Genomic DNA, 14,009 nt, shown 5'->3' on the forward strand with positions numbered 1-14,009 from the left:
ATACCCCCCTTCCATTTTTATTTTCAAAATATAATTCTAGTTTATTTTTGTGTCCACAATTTTTAAATTTTATTTGCCACATCCCTCTAAAAAAACATAATTATCCTTCTTTTATTTTTCTTGAGAATACATAATGCAATTTTAATTGTGTATTCCAAGATTATAATTTTTTCCAAATTTCTTTTTTGATCCATAAAAATCATTTGCCTGCGGGCGCCAATACCCCCCTTCCATTTTTATTTTCAAAATATAGTTCTAGTTTATTTTAGTGTACACAATTTTTAAACTTTATTATCCACATGCCGCTAAAAAAAACATAATTTTATCATGATTTAATTATCCTAATTTTATTTTTATTGAGAATACATAGTGCAGTATTCATTATGTATTCAAAGATTATAATTTTTTCCAAATTTATTTTTTGATCCTTAAAAATCATTTGCCTGCCGGCGCCAATACCCCCTTCCATTTTTATTTTCAAAATATAGTTCTAGTTCATTTTTGTGTACACAATTTTTAAACCTTATTTGCCACATCCCTCTAAAAAACATAATTATCCTTCTTTTACTTTTCTAGTGAATACATAGCGCAGTATTCATTGTATATTCCAAGACTATAATTTTTTGCCAATTTCTTTTTTGATACTTAAAATTCATTTGCCTGCGGGCGCCAATACCCCCCTTCTATTTTTATTTTCAAAATATAGTTCTTGTTTATTTTAGTGTACACAATTTTTAAAATTTATTATCCACATGCCGCTAAATAAAACATAATTTTATCATGATTTAATTATCCTAATTTTATTTTTATTGAGAATACATAGTGCAGTATTCATTGTGTATTCAAAGATTATAATTTTTTCCAAGTTTCTTTTTTGATCCTTAAAAATCATTTGCCTGCGGGCGCCAATACCCCCTTCCATTTTTATTTTCAAAATATAGTTCTAGTTTATTTTAGTGTACACAATTTTTAAACTTTATTATCCACATGCTGCTAAAAAAAACATAATTTTATCATGATTTAATTATCCTAATTTTATTTTTATTGAGAATACATAGTGTAGTATTCATTGTATATTCAAGACTATAATTATTTTGCCAATTTCTTTTTTGATACTTAAAATTCATTTGCCTGCGGGCGCCAATATCCCCCTTCCATTTTTATTTTCAAAATATAGTTCTAGTTTAATTTTGTGTACAAAATTTTTAAATTTATTATCCACATGCCGCTAAAAAAACATAATTTTATCATGATTTAATTATCCTTATTTTATTTTTCTTGAGAATACATAGTGCAGTATTCATTGTGTATTCAAAGATTATAATTTTTTCCAAATTTCTTTTTTGATCCATAAAAATCATTTGCCTGCGGGCGCCAATACCCCCCTTCCATTTTTATTTTCAAAATATAGTTCTAGTTTATTTTAGTGTACACAATTTTTAAACTTTATTATCCACATGCCGCTAAAAAAAACATAATTTTATCATGATTTAATTATCCTAATTTTATTTTTATTGAGAATACATAGTGCAGTATTCATTATGTATTCAAAGATTATAATTTTTTCCAAATTTATTTTTTGATCCTTAAAAATCATTTGCCTGCGGGCGCCAATACCCCCTTCCATTTTTATTTTCAAAATATAGTTCTAGTTTATTTTTGTGTACACAATTTTTAAACCTTATTTGCCACATCCCTCTAAAAAACATAATTATCCTTCTTTTACTTTTCTAGAGAATACATAGCGCAGTATTCATTGTATATTCAAGACTATAATTATTTTGCCAATTTCTTTTTTGATACTTAAAATTCATTTGCCTGCGGGCGCCAATATCCCCCTTCCATTTTTATTTTCAAAATATAGTTCTAGTTTAATTTTGTGTACAAAATTTTTAAAATTTATTATCCACATGCCGCTAAAAAAACATAATTTTATCATGATTTAATTATCCTTATTTTATTTTTCTTGAGAATACATAGTGCAGTATTCATTGTGTATTCAAAGATTATAATTTTTTCCAAATTTCTTTTTTGATCCATAAAAATCATTTGCCTGCGGGCGCCAATACCCCCCTTCCATTTTTATTTTCAAAATATAGTTCTAGTTTATTTTAGTGTACACAATTTTTAAACTTTATTATCCACATGCCGCTAAAAAAACATAATTTTATCATGATTTAATTATCCTTCTTTTACTTTTCTAGAGAATACATAGCGTGGTATTCATTGTATATTCCAAGACTATAATTTTTTCAAAATTTCTTTTTTGATACTTAAAATTCATTTGCTTGCCGGCGCCAATACCCCCCTTCCATTTTTATTTTCAAAATATAATTCTAGTTTATTTTTGTGTCCACAATTTTTAAATTTTATTTGCCACATCCCTCTAAAAAAACATAATTATCCTTCTTTTATTTTTCTTGAGAATACATAATGCAGTTTTAATTGTGTATTCCAAGATTATAATTTTTTCCAAATTTCTTTTTTGATCCATAAAATTCATTTGCCTGCGGGTGCCAATACCCCCCTTCCATTTTTATTTTCAAAATATAATTCTAGTTAATTTTTTGTACACAATTTTTAATCTTTATTAGCCACATCCCACTAAAAAACATAATTATCCTTCTTTTATTTTTCTTGAGAATACATAATGCAGTTTTCATTGTGTATTCCAAGACTATAATTTTTTGCCAATTTCTTTTTTGATACTTAAAAATCATTTGCCTGCGGGCGCCAATATCCCGCTTCCATTTTTATTTTCAAAATATAGTTCTAGTTTATTTTTGTGTACACAATTTTTAAACCTTATTTGCCACATCCCTCTAAAAAACATAATTATCCTTCTTTTACTTTTCTAGAGAATACATAATACAGTTTTAATCGTGTATTCCAAGATTATAATTTTTTGCCAATTTCTTTTTTGATCCTTAAAAATCATTTGCCTGCGGGCGCCAATATCCCCCTTCCATTTTTATTTTCAAAATATGGTTCTAGTTTATTTTTGTGTACACAATTTTTAAAATTTATTATTCACATGCCGCTAAAAAAACATAATTTTATCATGATTTAATTATCCTTATTTTATGTTTCTTGAGAATACATAGTGCAGTATTCATTGTGTATTCAAAGATTATAATTTTTTCCAAATTTATTTTTTGATCCATAAAAATCATTTGCCTGCGGGCGCCAATACCCCCCTTCCATTTTTATTTTCAAAATATAGTTCTAGTTTATTTTAGTGTACACAATTTTTAAACTTTCTTATCCACATGCCGCTAAAAAAAACATAATTTTTTCATGATTTAATTATCCTAATTTTATTTTTATTGAGAATACATAGTGCAGTATTCATTGTGTATTCAAAGATTATAATTTTTTCCAAGTTTCTTTTTTGATCCTTAAAAATCATTTTCCTGCGGGCGCCAATACCTCCCTTCCATTTTTATTTTCAAAATATAGTTCTAGTTTATTTTTGTGTACACAATTTTTAAACCTTATTTGCCACATCCCTCTAAAAAACATAATTATCCTTCTTTTACTTTTCTAGAGAATACATAGCGCAGTATTCATTGTATATTCAAGACTATAATTATTTTGCCAATTTCTTTTTTGAAACTTAAAATTCATTTGCCTGCGGGCACCAATATCCCCCTTCCATTTTTATTTTCAAAATATAGTTCTAGTTTAATTTTGTGTACAAAATTTTTAAAATTTATTATCCACATGCCGCTAAAAAAACATAATTTTATCATGATTTAATTATCCTTATTTTATTTTTCTTGAGAATACATAGTGCAGTATTCATTGTGTATTCAAAGATTATAATTTTTTCCAAATTTCTTTTTTGATCCATAAAAATCATTTGCCTGCGGGCGCCAATACCCCCCTTCCATTTTTATTTTCAAAATATAGTTCTAGTTTATTTTATTGTACACAATTTTTAAACTTTATTATCCACATGCCGCTAAAAAAAACATAATTTTATCATGATTTAATTATCCTAATTTTATTTTTATTGAGAATACATAGTGCAGTATTCATTATGTATTCAAAGATTATAATTTTTTCCAAATTTAATTTTTGATCCTTAAAAATCATTTGCCTGCGGGCGCCAATACCCACTTCCATTTTTACTTTCAAAATATAGTTCTAGTTTATTTTTGTGTACACAATTTTTAAACCTTATTAGCCACATCCCACTAAAAAACATAATTATCCTTCTTTTATTTTTCTTGAGATTACATAGTGCAGTATTCATTGTATATTCCAACACTATAATTTTTTGCCAATTTCTTTTTTGATACTTAAAATTCATATGCCTGCGGGAGCCAATACCCCCCTTCCATTTTTATTTTCAAAATATAATTCTAGTTTATTTTTGTGTACACAATTTTTAAATTTTATTAGCCACATCCCTCTAAAAAACATAATTATCCTTCTTTTATTTTTCTTGAGAATACATAATGCAGTTTTAATTGTGTATTCCAAGATTATAATTTTTTGCCAATTTCTTTTTGGATCCTTAAAAATCATTTGCCTGCGGGCGCCAATACCCCCCTTCCATTTTTATTTTCAAAATATAATACTAGTTTATTTTTTTGTACACAATTTTAAAACTTTATTAGCCACATCCCACTAAAAAACATAATTATCCTTCTTTTATTTTTCTTGAGAATACATAATGCAGTTTTAATTGTGTATTCCAAGATTATAATTTTTTTCCAATTTCTTTTTTGATCCTTAAAAATCATTTGCCTGCGGGCGCCAATATCCCCCTTCCATTTTTATTTTCAAAATATGGTTCTAGTTTATTTTTGTGTACACAATTTTTAAAATTTATTATTCATTTGCCGCTAAAAAAACATAATTTTATCATGATTTAATTATCCTTATTTTATGTTTCTTGAGAATACATAGTGCAGTATTCATTGTGTATTCAAAGATTATAATTTTTTCCAAATTTATTTTTTGATCCATAAAAATCATTTGCCTGCGGGCGCCAATACCCCCCTTCCATTTTTATTTTCAAAATATAGTTCTAGTTTATTTTAGTGTACACAATTTTTAAACTTTATTATCCACATGCCGCTAAAAAAAACATAATTTTATCATGATTTAATTATCCTAATTTTATGTTTCTTGAGAATACATAGTGCAGTATTCATTGTGTATTCAAAGATTATAATTTTTTCCAAATTTATTTTTTGATCCATAAAAATCATTTGCCTGCGGGCGCCAATACCCCCCTTCCATTTTTATTTTCAAAATATAGTTCTAGTTTATTTTAGTGTACACAATTTTTAAACTTTATTATCCACATGCCGCTAAAAAAAACATAATTTTATCATGATTTAATTATCCTAATTTTATTTTTATTGAGAATACATAGTGCAGTATTCATTGTATTTTCCAAGACTATAATTTTTTGCCAATTTCATTTTTGATACTTAAAATTCATTTGCCTGCGGGTGCCAATACCCCCCTTCCATTTTTATTTTCAAAATATAATTCTAGTTAATTTTTTTGTACACAATTTTTAATCTTTATTAGCCACATCCCACTAAAAAACATAATTATCCTTCTTTTATTTTTCTTGAGAATACATAGCGCAGTATTCATTGTGTATTCAAAGATTATAATTTTTTCCAAATTTCTTTTTTGATCCATAAAAATCATTTGCCTGCGGGCGCCAATACCCCCCTTCCATTTTTATTTTCAAAATATAATTCTAGTTTATTTTTTTGTACACAATTTTAAAACTTTATTAGCCACATCCCACTAAAAAACATAATTATCCTTCTTTTATTTTTCTTGAGAATACATAATGCAGTTTTAATTGTGTATTCCAAGATTATAATTTTTTGCCAATTTCTTTTTTGATCCTTAAAAATCATTTGCCTGCGGGCGCCAATATCCCCCTTCCATTTTTATTTTCAAAATATGGTTCTAGTTTATTTTTGTGTACACAATTTTTAAAATTTATTATTCATTTGCCGCTAAAAAAACATAATTTTATCATGATTTAATTATCCTTATTTTATGTTTCTTGAGAATACATAGTGCAGTATTCATTGTGTATTCAAAGATTATAATTTTTTCCAAATTTATTTTTTGATCCATAAAAGTCATTTGCCTGCGGGCGCCAATACCCCCCTTCCATTTTTATTTTCAAAATATAGTTCTAGTTTATTTTAGTGTACACAATTTTTAAACTTTATTATCCACATGCCGCTAAAAAAAACATAATTTTATCATGATTTAATTATCCTAATTTTATGTTTCTTGAGAATACATAGTGCAGTATTCATTGTGTATTCAAAGATTATAATTTTTTCCAAATTTCTTTTTTGATCCATAAAAATCATTTGCCTGCGGGCGCCAATACCCCCCTTCCATTTTTATTTTCAAAATATAGTTCTAGTTTATTTTAGTGTACACAATTTTTAAACTTTATTATCCACATGCCGCTAAAAAAAACATAATTTTATCATGATTTAATTATCCTAATTTTATGTTTCTAGAGAATACATAGCGCAGTATTCATTGTATATTCCAAGACTATAATTTTTTGCCAATTTCTTTTTTGATACTTAAAATTCATTTGCCTGCGGGCGCCAATACCCCCCTTCCATATTTATTTTCAAAATATAATTCTAGTTTATTTTTCTGTACACAATTTTTAAATTTTATTAGCCACATCCCTCTAAAAAAACATAATTATCCTTCTCTTATTTTTCTTGAGAATACATAATGCAGTTTTAATTGTGTATTCCAAGATTATAATTTTTTGCCAATTTCTTTTTTGATCCTTAAAAATCATTTGCCTGCCGCCGCCAATACCCCCTTCCATTTTTATTTTCAAAATATAGTTCTAGTTCATTTTTGTGTACACAATTTTTAAACCTTATTTGCCACATCCCTCTAAAAAACATAATTATCCTTCTTTTACTTTTCTAGAGAATACATAGCGCAGTATTCATTGTATATTCCAAGAATATAATTTTTTGCCAATTTCTTTTTTGATACTTAAAATTCATTTGCCTGCGGGTGCCAATACCCCCCTTCCATTTTTATTTTCAAAATATAATTCTAGTTAATTTTTTTGTACACAATTTTTAATCTTTATTAGCCACATCCCACTAAAAAACATAATTATCCTTCTTTTATTTTTCTTGAGAATACATAATGCAGTTTTCATTGTGTATTCCAAGACTATAATTTTTTGCCAATTTCTTTTTTGATACTTAAAAATCATTTGCCTGCGGGCGCCAATATCCCCCTTCCATTTTTATTTTCAAAATATAGTTCTAGTTTATTTTTGTATACACAATTTTTAAACCTTATTTGCCAGATCCCTCTAAAAAACATAATTATCCTTCTTTTACTTTTCTAGAGAATACATAGCGCAGTATTCATTGTGTATTCCAAGATTATAATTTTTTGCCAATTTCTTTTTTGATCTTTAAAAATCATTTGCCTGCGGACGCCAATACCCCCCTTCCATTTTTATTTTCAAAATATACTTCTAGTTTATTTTTGTGTACACAATTTTTAAACCTTATTCGCAACATCCCTCTAAAAAACATAATTATATCTTAATGTAATAAAAATGATATTATATAAAGGATACTTAAATAAACTAGAGTTATTTTGAAAATAAAAATGGAAAGGGGGTTAGGCGCCCGCAGGCAAATGAATTTTATGGATCAAAAAAGAAATTTGGAAAAAATTATAGTCTTAGAATACACAATGAAGAATACACATTGTATTCTCAAGCAAAGTTGATGGAATAAGATATGAAGGTTAATTCAATTATGATCTAAATATGTTTTTTAGTGGCAAGTGTCTAATAAATTCTAAAAATTGTGTACACAATAATAAACTAGAGCTATATTTCGAAAATAAAAATGGAAAGGGGGTATTGGTGCCCGCAGGCAAATGAATTTTATGGATCAAAAAATAAATTTGGAAAAAATTATAATCTTTGAATACACAATGAATACTGCACTATGTATTCTCAATAAAAATAAAATTAGGATAATTAAATCATGATAAAATTATGTTTTTTTTAGCGGCATGTGGATAATAAAGTTTAAAAATTGTGTACACTAAAATGCACAAGAACTATATTTTGAAAATAAAAATGGAAGGGGGTCATTGGCGCCCGCAGTCAAATAATTTTTAAGGATCAAAAAATAAATTTGGAAAAAATTATAATCTTTGAATACACAATGAATACTGCACTATGTATTCTCAATAAAAATACAATTAGGATAATTAAATAATGATATAATTATGTTTTTTAGTGGCAAGTGGCTAACAAAGTCTAACAATTGTGTACACAAAAATAAAGTAGATTTATTTTTCGAATATAAAAATGGAAAGGGGGTATTGGCGCCCGCAGGCAAATGAATTTTAAGGATCAAAAATAATTTGGAAAAAATATGATCTTAGAATACAAAATGAAAACTGCGCTATATATTCTCAAGAAAAATTAATGAAATAAAATATGAAGGATAATAAAATCATGATATAATTATATTTATTAGTTGCAAGTGTCTAATAAATTATAAAATTTGTACACAAAAATAAACTAGAGCTATATTTCGATAATAAAAATGGAAAGGGGGTATTGGCGCCCGCAGGCAAATGAATTTTAAGGATCAAAAAAGAAATTTGGAAAAAATTATAGTCTTTGAATACACAATGAATACTGCACTATGTAATCTCAAGAAAAATAAAATAAGGATAATTAAATCATGATAAAATTATGTTTTTTAGCGGCATGTGGATAATAAATTTTAAAAATTGTGTACACTAAAATAAACTAGGACTATATTTTGAAAATAAAAATGGAAGGGGGATATTGGCGACCGCAGGCAAATGATTTTTAAGTATCAAAAAAGAAATTGGCAAAAAATTATAGTCTTGGAATACACAATTAAAACTGCATTATGTATTCTCAAGAAAAATTAAAGAAGGATAATTATGTTTTTTAGTGGGATGTGGCTAATAAAGATTAAAAATTGTGTACACGAAAATAAACTAGAATTATATTTTGAAAATAAAAACGGAAGGGGGGTATTGGCACCCGCAGGCAAATTATTTTTAAGGATCAAAAAAGAAATTTTGAAAAAATTATAATCTTTGAATACACAATGAATACTGAGCTAAGTATTCTCTAGAAAAGTAAAAGAAGGATAATTATGTTTTTTAGAGGGATGTGGCAAATAAGGTTTAAAAATTGTGTACACAAAAATAAACTAGAACTATATTTTGAAAATAAAAATGGAAGGGGGATATTGGCGACCGCAGGCAAATGATTTTTAAGTATCAAAAAAGAAATTGGCAAAAAATTATAATCTTGGAATACACAATTAAAACTGCATTATGTATTCTCAAGAAAAATAAAAGAAGGATAATTATGTTTTTTAGTGGGATGTGGCTAATAAAGATTAAAAATTGTGTACACAAAAATAAACTATAACTATATTTTGAAAATAAAAATGGAAGGGGGTTATTGGCGCCCGCAGGCAAATAATTTTTAAGGATCAAAAAAAGAATTGGCAAAAAATTATAGTCTTGGAATATACAATGAATACTGCGCTATGTATTCTCTAGAAAAGTAAAAGAAGGATAATTATGTTTTTTAGAGGGATGTGGCAAATAAGGTTTAAAAATTGTGTACACAAAAATAAACTATAACTATATTTTGAAAATAAAAATGGAAGGGGGGTATTGGCGCCCGCAGGCAAATGATTTTTAAGGATCAAAAAAGAAATTTGGAAACAATTATAATCTTTGAATACACAATTAAAACTGCATTATGTATTCTCAATAAAAATAAAATTAGGATAATTATGTTTTTAGTGGGATGTGGCTAATAAAGATTAAAAATTGTGTACACAAATATAAACTAGAACTATATTTTGAAAATAAAAATGGAAGGGAGGTATTGACGCCCACAGGCAAATGATTTTTAAGGATCAAAAAATAAATTTGGAAAAAATTATAATCTTTGAATACACAATGAATACTGCACTATGTATTCTCAATAAAAATAAAATTAGGATAATTAAATCATGATAAAATTATGTTTTTTTTTAGCGGCATGTGGATAATAAAGTTTAAAAATTGTGTACACAAAAATAAACTATAACTATATTTTGAAAATAAAAATGGAAGGGGGGTATTGGCGCCCGCAGGCAAATCATTTTTAAGGATCAAAAAAGAAATTTGGAAAAAATTATAATCTTTGAATACACAATGAATACTGCACTATGTATTCTCGACAAAGTTAATGGAATAAGATATGAAGGATAATTAAATAATGATATAATTATGTTTTTTAGTGGCAAGTGGCTAACAAAGTCTAACAATTGTGTACACAAAAATAAAGTAGATCTATTTTTCGAAAATAAAAATGGAAAGGGGGTATTGGCGCCCGCAGGCAAATAATTTTTAAGGATCAAAAAATAAATTTGGAAAAAATTATAATCATTGAATACACAATGAATACTGCACTATGTATTCTCAATAAAAATAAAATTAGGATAATTAAATCATGATAAAATTATGTTTTTTTTTAGCGGCAGGTGGATAATAAATTTTAAAAATTGTGTACACAAAAATAAACTATAACTATATTTTGAAAATAAAAATGGAAGGGGGGATTGGCGCCCGCAGGCAAATGATTTTTAAGGATCAAAAAAGAAATTTGGAAAAAATTATAATCTTTGAATACACAATGAATACTGCACTATGTATTCTCAAGAAAAATAAAATTAGGATAATTAAATCATGATAAAATTATGTTTTTTTTTTAGCGGCATGTGGATAATAAAGTTTAAAAATTGTGTACACAAAAATAAACTATAACTATATTTTGAAAATAAAAATGGAAGGAGGGTATTGGCGCCCGCAGGCAAATGATTTTTAAGGATCAAAAAAGAAATTTGGAAAAAATTATAATCTTTGAATACACAATGAATACTGCACTATGTATTCTCAAGAAAAATAAAATAAGGATAATTAAATCATGATAAAATTATGTTTTTTTTTAGCGGCATGTGGATAATAAAGTTTAAAAATTGTGTACACTAAAATAAATTAGAACTATATTTTGAAAATAAAAATGGAAGGGGGTATTGGCGCCCGCAGGCAAATGAATTTTAAGGATCAAGAAAGAAATTTGGAAAACATTATAGATAAAATTATACACAATGATTACTGCACTATGTATTCTCCAGCATAGTTGATGGTATAAAATATGAAGGATAATTAAATCATGATATAATTATGTTTTTTAGTGGCAAGTGTCTAATAAAGTTTAAAAATTGTGTACACTAAAATGCACAAGAACTATATTTTGAAAATAAAAATGAAAGGGGGTATTGGCGCCCTCAGGCAAATGATTTTTAAGGATCAAAAAAGAAATTGGCAAAAAATTATAATCTTTGAATACACAATTAAAACTGCATTATGTATTCTCAATAAAAATAAAATTAGGATAATTATGTTTTTAGTGGGATGTGGCTAATAAAGATTAAAAATTGTGTACACAAATATAAACTAGAACTATATTTTGAAAATAAAAATGGAAGGGAGGTATTGACGCCCGCAGGCAAATGATTTTTAAGGATCAAAAAATAAATTTGGAAAAAATTATAATCTTTGAATACACAATGAATACTGCACTATGTATTCTCAATAAAAATAAAATTAGGATAATTAAATCATGATAAAATTATGTTTTTTTTAGCGGCAGGTGGATAATAAAGTTTAAAAATTGTGTACACTAAAATGCACAAGAACTATATTTTGAAAATAAAAATGGAAGGGGGTATTGGCGCCCTCAGGCAAATGATTTTTAAGGATCAAAAAATAAATTTGGAAAAAATTATAATCTTTGAATACACAATGAATACTGCACTATGTATTCTCAATAAAAATAAAATTAGGATAATTAAATAATGATATAATTATGTTTTTTAGTGGCAAGTGGCTAACAAAGTCTAACAATTGTGTACACAAAAATAAAGTAGATTTATTTTTCGAATATAAAAATGGAAAGGGGGTATTGGCGCCCGCAGGCAAATGAATTTTAAGGATCAAAAATAATTTGGAAAAAATATGATCTTAGAATACAAAATGAAAACTGCGCTATATATTCTCAAAAAAAATTAATGAAATAAAATATGAAGGATAATAAAATCATGATATAATTATATTTAGTAGTTGCAAGTGTCTAATAAATTATAAAATTTGTACACAAAAATAAACTAGAGCTATATTTCGATAATAAAAATGGAAAGGGGGTATTGGCGCCCGCAGGCAAATGAATTTTAAGGATCAAAAAAGAAATTTGGAAAAAATTATAGTCTTTGAATACACAATGAATACTGCACTATGTAATCTCAAGAAAAATAAAATAAGGATAATTAAATCATGATAAAATTATGTTTTTTTAGCGGCATGTGGATAATAAATTTTAAAAATTGTGTACACTAAAATAAACTAGGACTATATTTTGAAAATAAAATTGGAAGGGGGATATTGGCGACCGCAGGCAAATGATTTTTAAGTATCAAAAAAGAAATTGGCAAAAAATTATAGTCTTGGAATACACAATTAAAACTGCATTATGTATTCTCAAGAAAAATAAAAGAAGGATAATTATGTTTTTTAGTGGGATGTGGCTAATAAAGATTAAAAATTGTGTACACGAAAATAAACTAGAATTATATTTTGAAAATAAAAACGGAAGGGGGGTATTGGCACCCGCAGGCAAATTATTTTTAAGGATCAAAAAAGAAATTTTGAAAAAATTATAATCTTTGAATACACAATGAATACTGAGCTAAGTATTCTCTAGAAAAGTAAAAGAAGGATAATTATGTTTTTTAGAGGGATGTGGCAAATAAGGTTTAAAAATTGTGTACACAAAAATAAACTAGAACTATATTTTGAAAATAAAAATGGAAGGGGGATATTGGCGACCGCAGGCAAATGATTTTTAAGTATCAAAAAAGAAATTGGCAAAAAATTATAATCTTGGAATACACAATTAAAACTGCATTATGTATTCTCAAGAAAAATAAAAGAAGGATAATTATGTTTTTTAGTGGGATGTGGCTAATAAAGATTAAAAATTGTGTACACAAAAATAAACTATAACTATATTTTGAAAATAAAAATGGAAGGAGGGTATTGGCGCCCGCAGGCAAATGATTTTTAAGGATCAAAAAAGAAATTTGGAAAAAATTATAATCTTTGAATACACAATGAATACTGCACTATGTATTCTCTAGAAAAATAAAATAAGGATAATTAAATCATGATAAAATTATGTTTTTTTTTAGCGGCATGTGGATAATAAAGTTTAAAAATTGTGTACACTAAAATAAATTAGAACTATATTTTGAAAATAAAAATGGAAGGGGGTATTGGCGCCCGCAGGCAAATGAATTTTATGGATCAAAAAAGAAATTTGGAAAAAATTATAGTCTTAGAATACACAATGAAGACTTCCCTATATATTCTCAACAAAGTTAATGGAATAAGATATGAAGGATAATTAAATAATGATATAATTATGTTTTTTAGTGGCAAGTGGCTAACAAAGTCTAACAATTGTGTACACAAAAATAAAGTAGATCTATTTTTCGAAAATAAAAATGGAAAGGGGGTATTGGCGCCCGCAGGAAAATAATTTTTAAGGATCAAAAAATAAATTTGGAAAAAATTATAATCATTGAATACACAATGAATACTGCACTATGTATTCTCAATAAAAATAAAATTAGGATAATTAAATCATGATAAAATTATGTTTTTTTTTAGCGGCATGTGGATAATAAATTTTAAAAATTGTGTACACAAAAATAAACTATAACTATATTTTGAAAATAAAAATGGAAGGGGGGTATTGGCGCCCGCAGGCAAATGATTTTTAAGGATCAAAAAAGAAATTTGGAAAAAATTATAATCTTTGAATACACAATGAATAC

Source organism: Diuraphis noxia, unplaced genomic scaffold (assembly GCF_037042655.1).
Source record: "Diuraphis noxia isolate RWA-SAM2 unplaced genomic scaffold, SU_Dnox_SAM2 contig0005, whole genome shotgun sequence".
Classification (NCBI taxonomy): domain Eukaryota; kingdom Metazoa; phylum Arthropoda; class Insecta; order Hemiptera; family Aphididae; genus Diuraphis; species Diuraphis noxia.